We start from the raw sequence: 15,111 nt of genomic DNA, 5'->3' as shown, positions 1-15,111 counted from the left end.
AGTGTGGGGTGTGCAGGAGGCAGCCGATTCATGATTTTCTCTCGATTCATGATTTTCTCTGGCTTCCTCTCCCTTCTTTTCTCTGAAATCAATACAAACATTTCATATATACATATACACACACACACACACACACACCAAAAAATCGCAAAGTGTTAGCGGGGACACACTCCCTTTGCAAACTCTAGCGGAGAGCAGCGTGCTTGCCTCTTCCGCCTCCATGGGCCTGTATTGCACAATGTAGACCCGCACGAGATAGCAGCTCGTTTCTCTCTCTTGCAGAAAGCCAAGCGTTTGCAATCCACGGTGGATGTGGGGCCTCCACAGCCTCCAGGAGTCATGCACCTGGTTTGCCCTGTCACCTTCATCAGGGTCCCCATGTTGCCATGGCAGCCGCAGGAAGAGGAGGGGTTGGGGCTGGGATCCTCCTTTCCTCTGTCCTGTGTGATCCTGAAATTGTACACATTCCATGCAGATCCCATTGTCCAGAACTTAGTTACATGGCCACATATATGTAAGGGAGACGGGGACATAGAGTCTTCAGTTGGGGGAATATATACCCAGATAAAAAAAATTTAAGTCTTTACATTTATTGATTAGTTTTAGAGAAAGGGAGGAAAAGAGAGAGAGATTTGTTGTTCCACTTATTTATGCATTCAAGGTTCCCAGGGATCGAACCTGCAACCTTGGCCTAGCGGGATAATGTTCCAACCAGCTGAGCTGTTTATGCTTAATTTAAAGCTAAAATATGGTACTTGTTCAGTGAGTAGAGAACTTTCAGTGCATGCATAGAAAAGTGGAACAACAAATCGACGTTCCTCTCTCCCTTCCTCTCTCTCTAAAATGAATCAATAAGAAAATATTAAAATAATAATTAATTAGGAAGGGAGGTGAAGGGCTTAGCTAAAGAACATCTATGCATACCCCGTGGGCATGGACAATAGTTTGGTGAAGGCCAAGGGAGGGAGAGGCAGGGGAGGGGAAAGGGGAGGAAGCCAAAGGAGGGAGGGGACACCTGTAATTACCGTATTTTTCCGTGTATAAGATGCCCTCATGTATAAGACGCCCCCACTTTTTCAACCCCAAAATTAGGAAATCAATATTTTAAACATTTTTCTGGTTTTCCTCTTAAGGCCTTCCTTTTTGGCATCTTGAGTTGTTCTTCCTGTTTTCTCCACTATCTGATCACACACTCAGTGGGAGGAGGCCCACAGGGTCTCTCCGAAGCTCTATTTCCATGCTCTTCTGCAGAGCTGATTGCATCCAGCTTGATTTTGCAGAGTAAGACAGTCGCTTATCGGTATTTATCTTTTTACTTTTTTTTTTTTTTTTTAATATATTTTATTGATTTTTTACAGAGAGGAAGGGAGAGAGATAGAGAGTTAGAAACATCGATGAGAGAGAAACATCGATCAGCTGCCTCCTGCACATCTCCCACTGGGGATGTGCCCGCAACCCAGGTACATGCCCTTGACCGGAATCGAACCTGGGACCTTTCAGTCCACAAGCTGACGCTCTATCCACTGAGCCAAACCGGTTTCGGCCTTTTTACTTTTTGACATCTTTATGGGCTCAGAATGCTCCGGTCCCTGTTGCATCTGCACACTCTCCACCTCCACCTCCAATGAGGGCATGAGCTGACGTCAGAAACGATAAGGCCGTGACTGGAGGAAGCCTGTTTGACCAGGTATGGGCATCTATGCACTCTGACTTCCATATATAAGATGCCCCTCGATTTTCAGTCTAACGATTTTAGAAAAAAATAGCATCTTATACACAGAAAAATATGGTATGTCCACAGTAAAAAAAATGTTATTAAAGAAGGAAAAATAATAATGAAATAAAACTTTGTGCAGGAGGCAGCCGATCCATGATTCTCTCTCACCCTTGATCTTTCTCTCTCTCTCTCCCTTTCCCTTCCTCTCTGAAGTCAATAAAAAATGTAATTTGAGCCCTGGCTGGTTTGGCTCAGTGGATAGAGCGTCAGCCTGTGGACTGAAGGGTCCCAGGTTCGATTCCGGTCAAGGGCATGTACCTGGGTTGCGGGCACATCCCCGGTGGGGGATGTGCAGGAGGCGGCTGATCGATGTTTCTCTCTCATCGATGTTTCTGACTATCTCTTTCCCTTCCTCTCTGTAAAAAATCAATAAAAATATATTTTAAAAAATATGTAATTTGAGCCCTGGCTGGTTTGGCTCAGTGGATAGAGTGTCAGCCTGTGGACTGAAGGGTCCCAGGTTCGAATCCGGCCAAGGGCACATGCCTGGGTTGCGGGCTCGATCCCCAGCAGGGGACCTGCTGGAGGCAGCCAATCAATGATTCTCATCATTGATGTTTCTCTCTCTCCCCTTCTCCCTTTCTTTCTGAAATCAATAAAGAAATATATATATTTTTAAAAAAATGTAATTTGAAAGAAAGGAAGAAAGAAAGAGAAGAAATGAAAAGGGAAAGAAAAGAAGAGAAAAGAAAGAAAAAGAAAAAAGTGTATCAGCAAAAGTGAAGGTGTCCTTGCTGGAGTGTGGGGTGGGGGGCGTGTCCCTGAGCTCCCAGCGGCTGCACAGCCAGGGGGGCTGGGCTGTGGTTGCAGGTGACCCCAGGAACATCCTCTCCAATCTCTCCCCCTGGCTCCCTGCCAGAGCCTTCGGGGATGTGCTCACCCTCCTTCCATTCCATCCCCCTCGCTTCTGGGTCCGGAAGCAATGCCTGTCGTTTGCAGCCAGGACCGCACTGGGTAGGAGATCGTATTCCCCTGGGGGAGCCTGGGAGCTCCCCCTCTCGCTGCCCAGAGGAGGGTTCGGGCCCTGATGAGGCATCTGCCTGCTCCCCACCGTGCAGACTGACTTTCTCGTGGTCCTTAAGCAAAACAGGCCGAAGTCTCGGGCTGTGGAGCTGCAGGCTGCCTTGGGGGGTGGGGTGGGGTGGGGGGAGGGAGGAAGGAAATCTGTGGGTTTGTGAGCTCCTCTTGCTCAAGGTGCTTATCAGATTGGAGAGAAACCAAGCCTCCATCTGCAGGGGACAGAGAAGCGAGCGATGATGCCTGCAGACAAGGTAACAATGTGTGCGTCTAAAAAACCCCCATCGCCAAAGCCGGTGTGGCTCAGTGGATAGAGCTGGGCCTGCGGACTCAAGGGTCCCAGGTTCGATTCCGGTCAAGGGCATGTACCTTGGTTGCGGGCACATCCCCAATGGGTATGAAGTAGGCAGCTGATCGATGTTTCTCTCTCATCAATGTTTCTAGCTCTCTATCCCTCTCCCTTCCTCTCTGTAAAAAAATCAATAAAATATATTTTAAAAAATAAAATAAAATAAATAAAAATAAACAACCCCAAAAAGTAGGTTCCTGGCCCTGTGGTAAGTGGTTATAGCACGTTGGCCACACACCCAAGGGTCATGGATTTCATTCCCCATGAGGCTCACACCCTGCCCCAGGTCAGGTAGGGGCGCCTGCAGGAGGCAACCAATCCATGTGTCTCTCTCACATCCATGTTTCTCTCTCTCTCACCCTCCCTCCCTTCCACTCTCTAAAAAAAATAAAGCAATGAAAAAAATATCATCAGGTGAGGATTAACAAAAAATATATATAGCCCTGGCCAGTTTGGCTCAGTGGATGGAGCATTGGCCTGCGGACTGAAGGGTCCCGGGTTCGATTCTGATCAAGGGCACGTGCCTGGGTTGCGGGCACATCCCCAGTGTGGGGTGTGCAGGAGGCAGCCGATCAGTGATTCTCTCTCATCATATCTATCTCTCTCTCCCTCTCCCTTCCTCTCTGAAATCAATAAATAGATAGATAAATAGATAGATATAGCCCTGGCCGGTTTGGCTCAGTGGATAGAGCTTCGGCCTGCGGAATGAAAGGTCCCAGGTTCGATTCTGGTCAAGGGCATGTACCTTGGTTGCGGGCACATCCCCAGTGCGGGGGGGGGGGGGGTGTGCAGGAGGCAGCTGATTGATGTTTCTCTCTCATCGATGTTTCTAACTCTCTATTCCTCTCCCTTCCTCTCTGTTAAAAAAAATCAATAAAATATATTTTAAAAAATAGATAGATATAGATATAGACATATAGATATATAGATATATAGATAATAATAATGAAATATTCTGTCAGATACATTCATAAGTGAAAAAGGCCCAAGGCAGAACGGTGTATGAGAATATAACCTTTTGTGTGAGAAAATTTAAAAGTAAGGACATGTATGCCTATTTCTTAAAAATACGCTTTTATTGATTTTAGAGAGAGGAAGGGAGAGGGAGAGAGAGAGAAACATCCATGAGAGAGTGGACCATCCATTGGCTGCCTCCTGCACGCTCCCTACTGGGGATGGAGCCCACAACAGGAGCATGTGCCTTGACCGGGAATTGAACCTGTGACCTCTCGGTGCATGGGGCCGACGCTAAACCAACTGAGCCACACAGGCCGGGGCCGTATGCCTATTTTACTATGTTTGTTTGCATAAACATTGCACGGGTACAGGAGAAACTCATAAACGTGGTGAGCTGTGAGGGCAAAAAAATGAGGGCCCGGGGGTGGAAATGAAACTTCTTCATGGGCATGTATTATTTTTAAATTTTAGACACCCTTGTTTGAAATGATACCTATCTATAGATTATATGACTCAGTGCATCTGAGATGGTTAGAACAACGGCTCCAAGTCAGTACAGGCTGAGTATTACACAACCTATCATCTACGCTAATATTATATAAAGTATGCAGCCCTCGCCGGTCTGGGTCAGTGGATAGAGCGTCGGCCTGCGGACTGAAGGGTCCCAGGTTCAGTTCCGGTCAAGGGCACATGCCCGGGTTGTGGGCTCGATCCCCAGTAGGGAACTTGCAGGAGGCAGCCAATCAATGATTCTCTCTCATCATTGATGTTTCTAGCTCTCGCTCCCTCTTCCTGCCTCTCTGAAATCAATAAAGAAATATATTTTTAAAGTAAAAAATAAAATATTAAAAAGAAAGAAAGAGCCGTAACCGGTTTGGCTCAGTGGATAGAGCGTCGGCCTGCGGACTGAAGGGTCCCGGGTTCGATTCCGGTCAGGGGCGTGTGTCTTGGTTGCGGGCACATCCCCAGTGGGAGATGTGCGGGAGGCAGCTGATCGATGTTTCTCTCTCATCGATGTTTCTAACTCTCTATCTCCCTTCCACTCTGTAAAAAATCAATAAAATATATTTTTTAAAAAAAAAGAAAGAAAGAAAGAAAGAAAACAATTAAAAAGAAAGGCCTGGAAAGGTACAAAAGACATTGGTTCAGACCAGACAGAAAGGAGAACTGGACAACGGGTAGGGGTGACAGACGTTCACTATTCACCTTTGTTTTTGTTTTTTGGGGGGAGTGTTGTTTGTTTGTTTGTTTTGTGTGTGTGTGTGTGTTTTTAATTTTTTATTTTCTGAATCCTCTACCACGGTAAACATATTCCCAGGCCAAAACACATAGCCACGCGTGCATTTTAAGGAGCTATTTCTATGCTGCCAGGCAGGGAGCCTCATGATGACGAATGAATACAGACGCCTTATTCCATTAGCCTCTGGGAGGGGCCCGAGGGAGCAAAGGGCAGGTCCCCTTCACAGATGCCAGTGGCCCCCGGGCCTCTGTCACCTCGGCATGCCCTCGGGGCCGTCGCCTGGGGCCCAGGGCCAGCGGGCTTCCGCAAATACACCTCATTTCGGGGAATCTGGGGCTGGACCCAGGCTTCCCCCACTCGCGGGCTCTCTAAATCCGCGGTTAAAAGGCGTGGTTCCGTGAAGACTCACAGAAATAACTCGCCATGGTCTGCGGAGCTGGGCCCTGCTAGGGCCGGGGTAGGGGCACCCATGTGAGGTCACACGGGAGTCAGCGAAATGCACTCATCCCGGCTGTGGAGGAGGGAGCCAGTTCATTCTCCCTCCTTCAGAAGGACTGCCTCCCAGAGCTGAGCAAGGAGGCGCGGCGAGTGAACAAGACAGACAAGTTCATTGCTGCTCTGGCCGGGTAGCTCAGTGGTGAGAGCGCCATCCCTCTAAGCCAAGGTTGCCGGTTCCAACCCCGGTCAGGGCACATGCAAGAATGAATCCGCCCTGGCCAGTGTGGCTCAGTTGGTTGGGCGTCATCTGGTGCACCAGAATGGTAGCCGGTTCGATTCTGGGTCAGGGCACATGCCCAGGGTGCAGGCTGGATCCCCGGTTGGTGGCGTGCAGGAGGCATCCGATTCATGTTTCGCTCTCACATCAATGTTTCTCTCGCTCTAAAAGTCAATAAAAAATCTTCACATATATATGTGTGTGTGTATATATACATATATATGCACATATATACACACACATATATACATATTTATTTATTTTTTAAATATATTTTATTGATTTTTTACAGAGAGGAAGGGAGAGGGATAGAGAGTTAGAAACATCGATGAGAGAGAAACATCGATCAGCTGCCTCCTGCACACGCCCTACTGGGGATGTGCCCGCAACCAAGGTACATGCCCTTGACTGCAATCGAACCTGGGACCCTTCAGTCCGCAGGCCGACACTCTATCCACTGAGCCAAACTGGTTAGGGTATATATATATATATATATATATATATATATATATATATATATAAAGAATCAACCAGTGAATGCATAAAAAAGTGGAACAGCCCAGCCCATGCGGCTCAGTGGTTGAGTGTCGACCCATGAACCAGGAAGTCAAGGTTCAGTTTCCAGTTGGGGCACATTCCCTGGGTTTCAGGCTTGATCCCCAGTGTGGGGCGTGCAGGAGACAGCCGATCGATGGTTCTCTCTCATCAGTGATGTTTCTATCTCTCTCTCCCTCTCCCTTCCTCTCTGAAATCAATGAAAACATTAAAAAAAAAAAAAAGACTAACAGAAGACCTTAAATTTTTTAAAATATATTTTTATTAATTTCAGAGAGAGGAAGGGAGAGGGAAAGAGAGATAGAAACATCAAGGATGAGAGAGAATCATTGATCGGCTGCCTCCTGCATGCCCCCCACTGGGGATCAAACTCACAACCCAGGCACATGCCCTTGACTGGAATCGAACCTGGGACCCTTCAGTCCATGGGTCGACACTCTAACCATTGAGCAAAACTGGCTAGGGCTCACTGATATTATTTTTAAAATATATTTTTTGTTGATTTCAGAGAGGAAGGGAGAGGGAGAGAGAGATAGAAACATCAATGATGAGAGAGAATTATGGATCGGCTGCCTCCTGCATACTCCCTACTGGGGATGTGCCCGCAACCAAGGTACATGCCCTTGACCGGAATCAAACCCGGGACCCTTGAGTCTGCAGGCTGACGCTGTATCCACTGAGCCAAACCGGTCAGGGCGCTTTGTGAGTTTTTAAAAAATATATTTTTTATGATTTCACTGAGGAAGGTGAGAGGGAGGGAGAGAAAAACATCAATGATGAGAAAGAACCGTCGATTGGCTGCCTCCTGCACACCCCCTCCTGGGGAGGAAGCCTGCAACCCGGGCCTGTGCCATGGCCCGAATCCAACCGTGCCCTCCTGGGTCAGAGGTCGTTGCTTGATGATCTCCAGTGAGGGCAGGTGTCTGCGGCCCATCTGGAAGGCGGCCTGAGGAGGCGCGGAGATAAAGACAGCCATACACAAGTAGCAGCTGGCAGCGTTGAGGGCTCGCAGACAGCGGCCGGAAGGCAGCATTTGAACCCTGACCGCAGGCTTGGCCGCCAGCCCGGCACCGGTGTCCACGATGCAGTCTGCAAGGTGGGCTGTGTCCTCCAGCAGAACTGGAGCGGGCCCAGGGCTGCGTCCCAGCCAGTTTCTCTCCGGGAACTAGGGACCCAGATGGTTTCCAGAACCCTCACTCCTTTCCCAGATAAACCCAGGCCGAGAGAGAGAGAGAGAGAGAGAGAGAGAGAGAGAGAGAGAGAGAGAGAGAGAGAGAGAGCGCGCTCGGGCTGGCTTGGGTGTGCTCACTCATGTGATAGGCCAGCCCTGTCTCTCTCTCTCTCTCTCTGTCTGTCTGTCTGTCTCTCTCTCTCTCTGTCTCTGTGTGTGTGTGTGTCTGTGTCTGTTTGTCTCTCTTCTCTGTGTCACTGTCTCTTTGTGTGTGTCTCTCTGTCTCTCTCTGTGTGTTGCTGTCTCTGTGTGTGTCTGTCTCTCTCTGTCTCTCTGTCTCTCTCTCTTTCTCCCTCTCCCTCTCCGTGCACAGAGTCTGGGGCAGGCTGTGTCTGAACGGAAACTGGGCCTTTTCCCCGTGACCCTGGGCCCCGGGAGGATTCCTTCCTGGTGACAGCTCCCTCGGGGCGGCTGTGGCAGGGAAAGGCATTTACTGAGATCTCGATAAAGGCGGCTGTGATTCAGTCTTTCCTTCCTTCAGCCGTTACCTTGTGGCCTTGCACAATGGTCCCAGGCACGGGGGACACGACAATGGGTAAAGCAGACGTGTCCGCCCCGGCCGGGTGGCTCCGTCGGTGGGAGTGTCATCCTGTACAGCAAAGGTGGCGAGTTCGAGTCCCGGTCAGGGCACAGGCCCAGGTTGCGGGCTCGATCCCCAGGGTGGGGTGTGCAGGAGGCAGCCGATCCATGATTCTCTCTCATCATTGATGTTTCTCTCTCCCTCTCTCTGAAATCAATAAAAACATATTAAAAAAAAATACAGACATGGTCCCTCCAGGGCACATTCTAGGGAGAGAGACAGATAAAACATAGACAGAGACATAAATAAGACACTTTAAAATATAAAAGAGGCAATACATGTAAGGGTCTATGGGGGTCGTAGGAGGGAGGGGGTCCCTCTTTATTCTTTTAAATACTGATTTCTGAGAGGAAAGGAGAGGGAGAGAAACATCCATGATGAGAGAGAATCATTGATCGGCTGCCTCCTGCACGCCCCCCACTGGGGATCGAGCCCGCAATCGAACCCTGATAGGTAGATCCGTAGAGATAATAGGCAGATAGATGAAGACAGATGCTAACCAGACAGGCAGACACAGGTAGATGACAGAGACCTTCGCCTAAAATTCGGGACCCCACTGAGTATACACTAGAGGCTTTCGCAGCGGTTCTCAACCTGTGGGTCGCGACCCCTCTGGCGGTCGAACGACCCTTTCACAGGGGCCGCCTAAGACCATCCTGCATCTCAGATATTTACATGATGGGTCATCACAGTAGCAACATGACAGTGACGAAGCAGCCACGAAAATAACTTTATGGTTGGGGGTCACCACATGAGGAACTGTATGTAAAGGGCCAGAAGGTTGAGAACCGCTGCTTTAGTTAGGGACTGTCATAAAAATAACACCAGGAGCTAAATTTAAATCAGGATCAAGACGAGAACGCCCACTCCCTTCCCAGCTATCTCACTGGGAGCACGGGTTTCCCGCCCCGGGCCAGATGTCGCAAGCAGTCTGGCTGCGAGTACAGTCTTCCTATCAGACACGGGATGTCTGAACCCCGGGGAATGTCAGGGTGCCTGATGGGGGTTGGGTCCTCTAGGTTCCCGACGCCACGTAACACCTCAGAGCCAACACAGAAACTATGCTGCCCACTTCGCTTTTATTTATTTTTATTTATTTTTAATATATATTTTTATGGATTTCAGAGAGGAAGGGAGAGGGAGAGAGAGATAGAAACATCAATGATGAGAGAGAATCAGTGATTGGCTGCCTCTTGCACGCCCCACACTGGGGATCGAGCCCGAAACCCAGGCATGTGCCCTTGACTGGAATCGAACCCGGAACCCTTCAGTTCGCAGGCTGATGCTCTACCCACTGAGCCAAACCGGCTAGGGCCGTGGTCGGCAAACTGTGGCTCGCGAGCCACATGCGGCTCTTTGGCCCCTTGAGTGTGGCTCTTCCTAAGCCTTAGGAGGACCCTAATTAAGTTAATAACAATGTACCTACCTATATAGTTTAAGTTTAAAAAATTTGGCTCTTACTGGGAGGAGGGGAGTTATGGGGGGGGGGGGGGAAAGGAACAAATGTAATAATCTGAACAATAAAGATTTAATTTAAAAAAAATGTGGCTCTTAAAAGAAATTTCAATCGTTGTACTGTTGATATTTGGCTCTGGTGACTAATGAGTTTGCCGACCACTGGGCTAGGGCTATTTTATCTTTTTAAATATATTTTTATTGATTTCAGAGGGAGAGGGAGAGAGAGAGAGAGAAACATCAACGACGAGAGAGAATCTCTGACCAGCGACTTTCCACAGGCCCCACTCTGGGGATGGAGCCCGAAACCCCGGCATGTGCCCTTAACCGGAATCGAACCTGGAACCCTTCCGTCCACAGGCCGATGCTCTATCCACTGAGCTAAACCAGCGAGGGCCAAGATATATGTTTTTAATTCTCACCCGAGGAGGATTCTATTGATCTTTAGAGAGCGTGGCAGGGAGGGGAGAGGAGGGGGAGAGAAACATCGATGGGCGAGAGACACACCAATGGAGCTGAGGCCGAACCTGCAACAGGGGTACGTGCCCTTGGCCTGGAGTCGAACCTGTGACCCTGTGGTCCACAGGCCAATGTTCTAACCACTGACCTGACCAGCCAGCCATGCACTCCTTCCATTCTGCTTCCCCAAAGGGCCTACCAGGACAGACAGCGGCCACTTCCTCCTTCCTGGTTCACGTGGGATCCGCTCTGCCGGGCGGAAAACGACGCAGGGGGGACTAAACCGCTCCGTCCTCTGCCCCCGACGGACTCCTGGGAGACGAGTCTCCGGTGGCATTGCCCGCGATTTGATCCTGTCACCCACCCGTAGGCAGCAGGGACACTGCCCGGCTGGCCTTTCTTCCTCTCCCTCCTCCTCCTCCTCCTCCCTCTGCTGGCCCCTCTCCCTTTCCTCTCCCCCCCTCTCCTGCCCGCCTGTCCTTCCTTTTAAATTAAATTGCTCGGAACACAGGTGTATCTCGTTTTATTGTGTTTTGCTTTATTGCACTATACGGAGGGTATGCTTTTGCCTTAGCTGGTTTTGCTCAGGGGATAGCGTGTCGGCCTGCAGACTGAAAGGTCCTGGGTTCGATTCTGGTCAAGGGCACATGCCTGGGTTGTGGGGTTGTGGGCTTGACCCCCCACCCCAGTAAGGGGCATGCAGGAGGCAGCCGATCCAGATCCATGATTCTCTCTCATCATTGATGTTTCTATCTCTCCTCCCCCTTCCTCTCTAAAATCAGTAAAAACATATATTTAAAAAAAGAGGGTATGCTTTTTATTAAAAAAATCTTTTAAAATTGATTTCAGCCGAAACCGGTTTGGCTCGGTGGATAGAGCGTCGGCCTGCGGACTGAAAGGTCCCAGGTTCGATTCCGGTCAGGGGCATGTACCTTGGTTGCGGGCATATCCCCAGTGGGGGATGTGCAGGAGGCAGCTGATCGATGTTTCTCTCTCATTGATGTTTCTGGCTCTCTATCTCTCTCCCTTCCTCTCTGTAAAAAATCAATAAAATATATTTTTAAAAAAATATATAAAATTGATTTCAGAGAGAATGGGAAAGGAGAGAGAGAGATAGAAACATCAATGATGAGAGAGAATCATGGATCGGCTGCCTCCTGCACGCCCCACCCTGGGGAGCGAGCCCCCAAAACGGGGGGGGGGGGGTAATATGCAGGCCTACCTACCTACCGACCGGGTATTGAACCGTGACCTCCTGGTTCACAGGTTGAGACTCCACCACTGAGCCCCGCCAGCCTGGCCCGCCAGCCTGGCCTGGATATGCTTTTTATTTATTTATTTATTTATTTAAATATATTTTATTGATTTTTTACAGAGGGGAAGGGAGAGGGACAGAGAGTCAGAAGCATTGATGAGAGAGAAACATTGATCAGCTGCCTCCTGCACATCTCCCCACTGGGGATGTGCCCGCAACCAAGGTACATGCCCTTGACCGGAATCGAACCTGGGACCCTTAAGTCCCCAGGCCGATGCTCTATCCACTGAGCCAAACCGATCAGGGCTGGATATGCTTTTTATAAATTGAAGGCAAGACCCTCCCCAGCAAAAAGATTCCAACTCACTTCATGGAGGGGGGCGGGGGGGTGGGGGGGGCAGGGGCATCTCCCAGGTCGACCAGCTGCCCCCGGGGGCACCTCTTACCTGAGGCCTGGACCAGGGTGAGCCCCGCAGCAAATGCTAACGGTTTGCAGAATTGAGGCCAGAATCGCTACCGAGGATCCGATGCCTGTGGCCTCTCCATGCCCCCGAGGCCGCCGCCTGGCCCGGGGAAGCGGCCTGACCCTGCGGGCACCTCCGGGTGGAAATCATTAAGCGCGTCGTTGTTTTCCTAAGGGAACAATGGCCTGCTTGTGTTCCCTGGTGTTTTATGATGTTTTCTCTGAACTTGGCTGCTCTCTAGCTGGCCACACGCCCTCCTTCCAGGAGAGGAGCGCATCGTGAGTCACCGCCCCCCGGTTTCACGCCCCGCCCCCTCCCCTCCCCCCGCCCCCTCCCCCCCCTGAGCGCAGGGCTGCGGGCTTGTCTGCTCTCGCGGAGTCGGAGCGCCCTCTACGGGCGGGGGCAGCGCTCTGCAGGCACAGGCCCGGCCTGCGCGCCCAGGCTGAGGTCAGAGGTCAGCCTTAACAGCTCAAGGGTTGGCTCGCTGGCTAGAGCGTAGGACGGCGGGCTGAAGGGTCCTGGGTTCGATTCCCGTCCAGCGCACAAACCCGGGTTGCAGGCTGTTTCTATTTCTCTTTCCCTCTTCCTTCCTCTCTGAAATCATTACGTTGGACTCGTGCTTTGTTTTGTGGTTACGGCGCCATCTCCCATTTCTTTATGTTTTATGTGCTTTATGTTTTTTTTTTTAATAAATTTTATTGATTTTTTTTACAGAGAAGAAGGGAGAGGGATAGAGAGCCAGAAACATCGATGAGAGAGAAACATCGATCAGCTGCCTCCTGCACGCCCCCCCCCCCCCCCCCAGTGGGGATGTGCCCTTGACCGGAATCGAACCTGGGACCCTTGAGTCCGCAGGCCGACGCTCTATCCACTGAGCCAAACCGGTTCGGCTGCCTTATGGTTTTTTGTTTGTTTGTTTGTTTTTTAATATATCTTTATTGATTTTTTACAGAGAGGAAGGGAGAGAGACAGAGAACTAGAAACATCGATGAGAGAAACATCGATCAGCTGCCTCCTGCACACTCCCCACTGGGGATGTGCTCGCAACCAAAGTATATGCCCTTGACCGGAATCGAACCTGGGACCCCTGAGTCCGCAGGCCGACGCTCTATCCACTGAGCCAAGCCGGTTCGGCTGCTTTATGTTTTTTTATTATTTATTTGCCACAAGTAAAGGTCAGGAATTGTTATCTTTCTTTTAAATTTTTTTTACTGTTTCACTTCATTACTGCTGTGTATGTGGGTGACGGAGGTGCTTATGTAGGTGGGTTCCGACTTACGGCCATTACGTCTAGCCATAGGAACGGATCTCTGACGTAACCAGAGGACCTACTGTGCGTATATATATAGTCAAGCAGGGCCCAGCTGACCTATGATTTAGAAGGTCAAGGTTCAGTTCTGGTCTATTGGTCTATTCCTGGGAGGGAGTATGAAGGGGGCGGCCAATCAATGATTCTCTTGCATATCCTTGACGTTTCGATCTCTCCCTTTCCCTCTCTCTTTGAAATCAATAAAAATATATTTAAAAAAAATTTTTTTTCAAGCAGGCCAGGTAGCTCAGTTGGTTAGAGCATCCTTCAGGGATGCCAAGGTTGGAGGTTCGATCCCCAGTCAGGGCACAGACAAGAACATGAAGCAACCAATGAGTGCATACGTACATGGAATAACAAATGGATGTTTTTCTCTCTCTCTCAAGTCAATTTTAAAAAATTAAAAAATAATCATTTCAAATTTGAGTACCCCCATCCATGGGAACAAATTTTTTTTTAAATTTTTTTTTTTTATATCTTGCCCTAAGTGACTGCTGGGCAATGAGCCTTAAGATAAAGGTGTCTGATGTTCAATTACCACTAACTGTGCAAGTGAAGCCTCAATTGGCTCCTTAGGTAACACAGGACTCCCGCCTGCTCAGGTGGCTCATTAACTTCCCTGAGGGCCTTCCCATGTCGGCCTAAGGCGGTTGTCAGCTCAGCCAGCACTGGTCCCAATGGTCATAGACTAACTTCAGCCAGTGAAATTGTTCCTAACACCAGCTGCAGAGAGGAAGGGAGAGGGAGAAGGAGATAGAAGCATCTATGACAGTGGTTCTCAACCTTCCTCACACCGCCACCCTTTAATCCAGTTCCTCATGGTGTGGTGACCCCCGATTTCATTGTTACAAATTGAACAGAATGAAAGCATAGCGATTCATCACAAAAACAATATGGAATTATAGATGTGTTTTCCGATGGTCTTAGGCGACCCCTGTGGAAGGGTCGTTCGACCCCCAAAGGGGTCGCGACCCACAGGTTGAGAACCGCTGATCTATGATGAGAGAGAAGCATTGATCGGCTGCCTCCTGCACACCCCACACTGGGGATCGAGCCCACAATCAAACCGTGATCTCCTGGTTCATAGGCCAAGGCCCAACCACTGAGCCACACCAGCTGGGCCTAATACGTTTTTATTGAGAGGAAGGGAGAGAGAGAGAGAAATGTCAATGAGAGAGAAACACCAGTTGGCTGTCTCCTGCCTGCCCCCTACTGGGAATCAAGCCAGAAACCCAGGCATGTGCCCTGATTAGGAATCGAACCCAAAACCTTTTGGTGCATAGTGTAAGGGATGACGCTCCAACCAACTGAGCCGCACCAGCCAGGGCTGTTCTGTGATGTTGTTTTTTTCTGAATATATTTTTATTGATTTCAGAGAGGAAGAGAGAGAGAGAGAGACAGAAACATCAATGATGAGAGAGAATCATTTGCCTCCTGCACGCCCCCTACTGGGGATGGAACCCACAACCCCAGCATGTGCCCTTGACCAGAATGGATCACGGGATCCTTCAGTCTGCAGGCCAACACTCTATCCATTGAGCTGAACTGGCCAGAGCTGTTCTGTGAAGTTTTAATATCACCAGCAAGTAGCCGAGTCTTCCCGGTGGGTCAGTGCAGAAATGGTGGGAGCCTGGAGGGCTAGGATCCCTCTGACCGGCCCTGCACCCCCACGTGGGAGGGGCCAGCCAGGCTAGGAGTTTCCTGCCAGAGTCTGAGGTTAAAGACATGAGGACACAGCTGCTCAGGAA

This window comes from Myotis nattereri, assembly GCF_964212035.1.
Source record: "Myotis nattereri genome assembly, chromosome: 15".
In the NCBI taxonomy this organism is placed as follows: domain Eukaryota; kingdom Metazoa; phylum Chordata; class Mammalia; order Chiroptera; family Vespertilionidae; genus Myotis; species Myotis nattereri.
Note: the sequence above shows the minus strand (reverse complement) of the source record.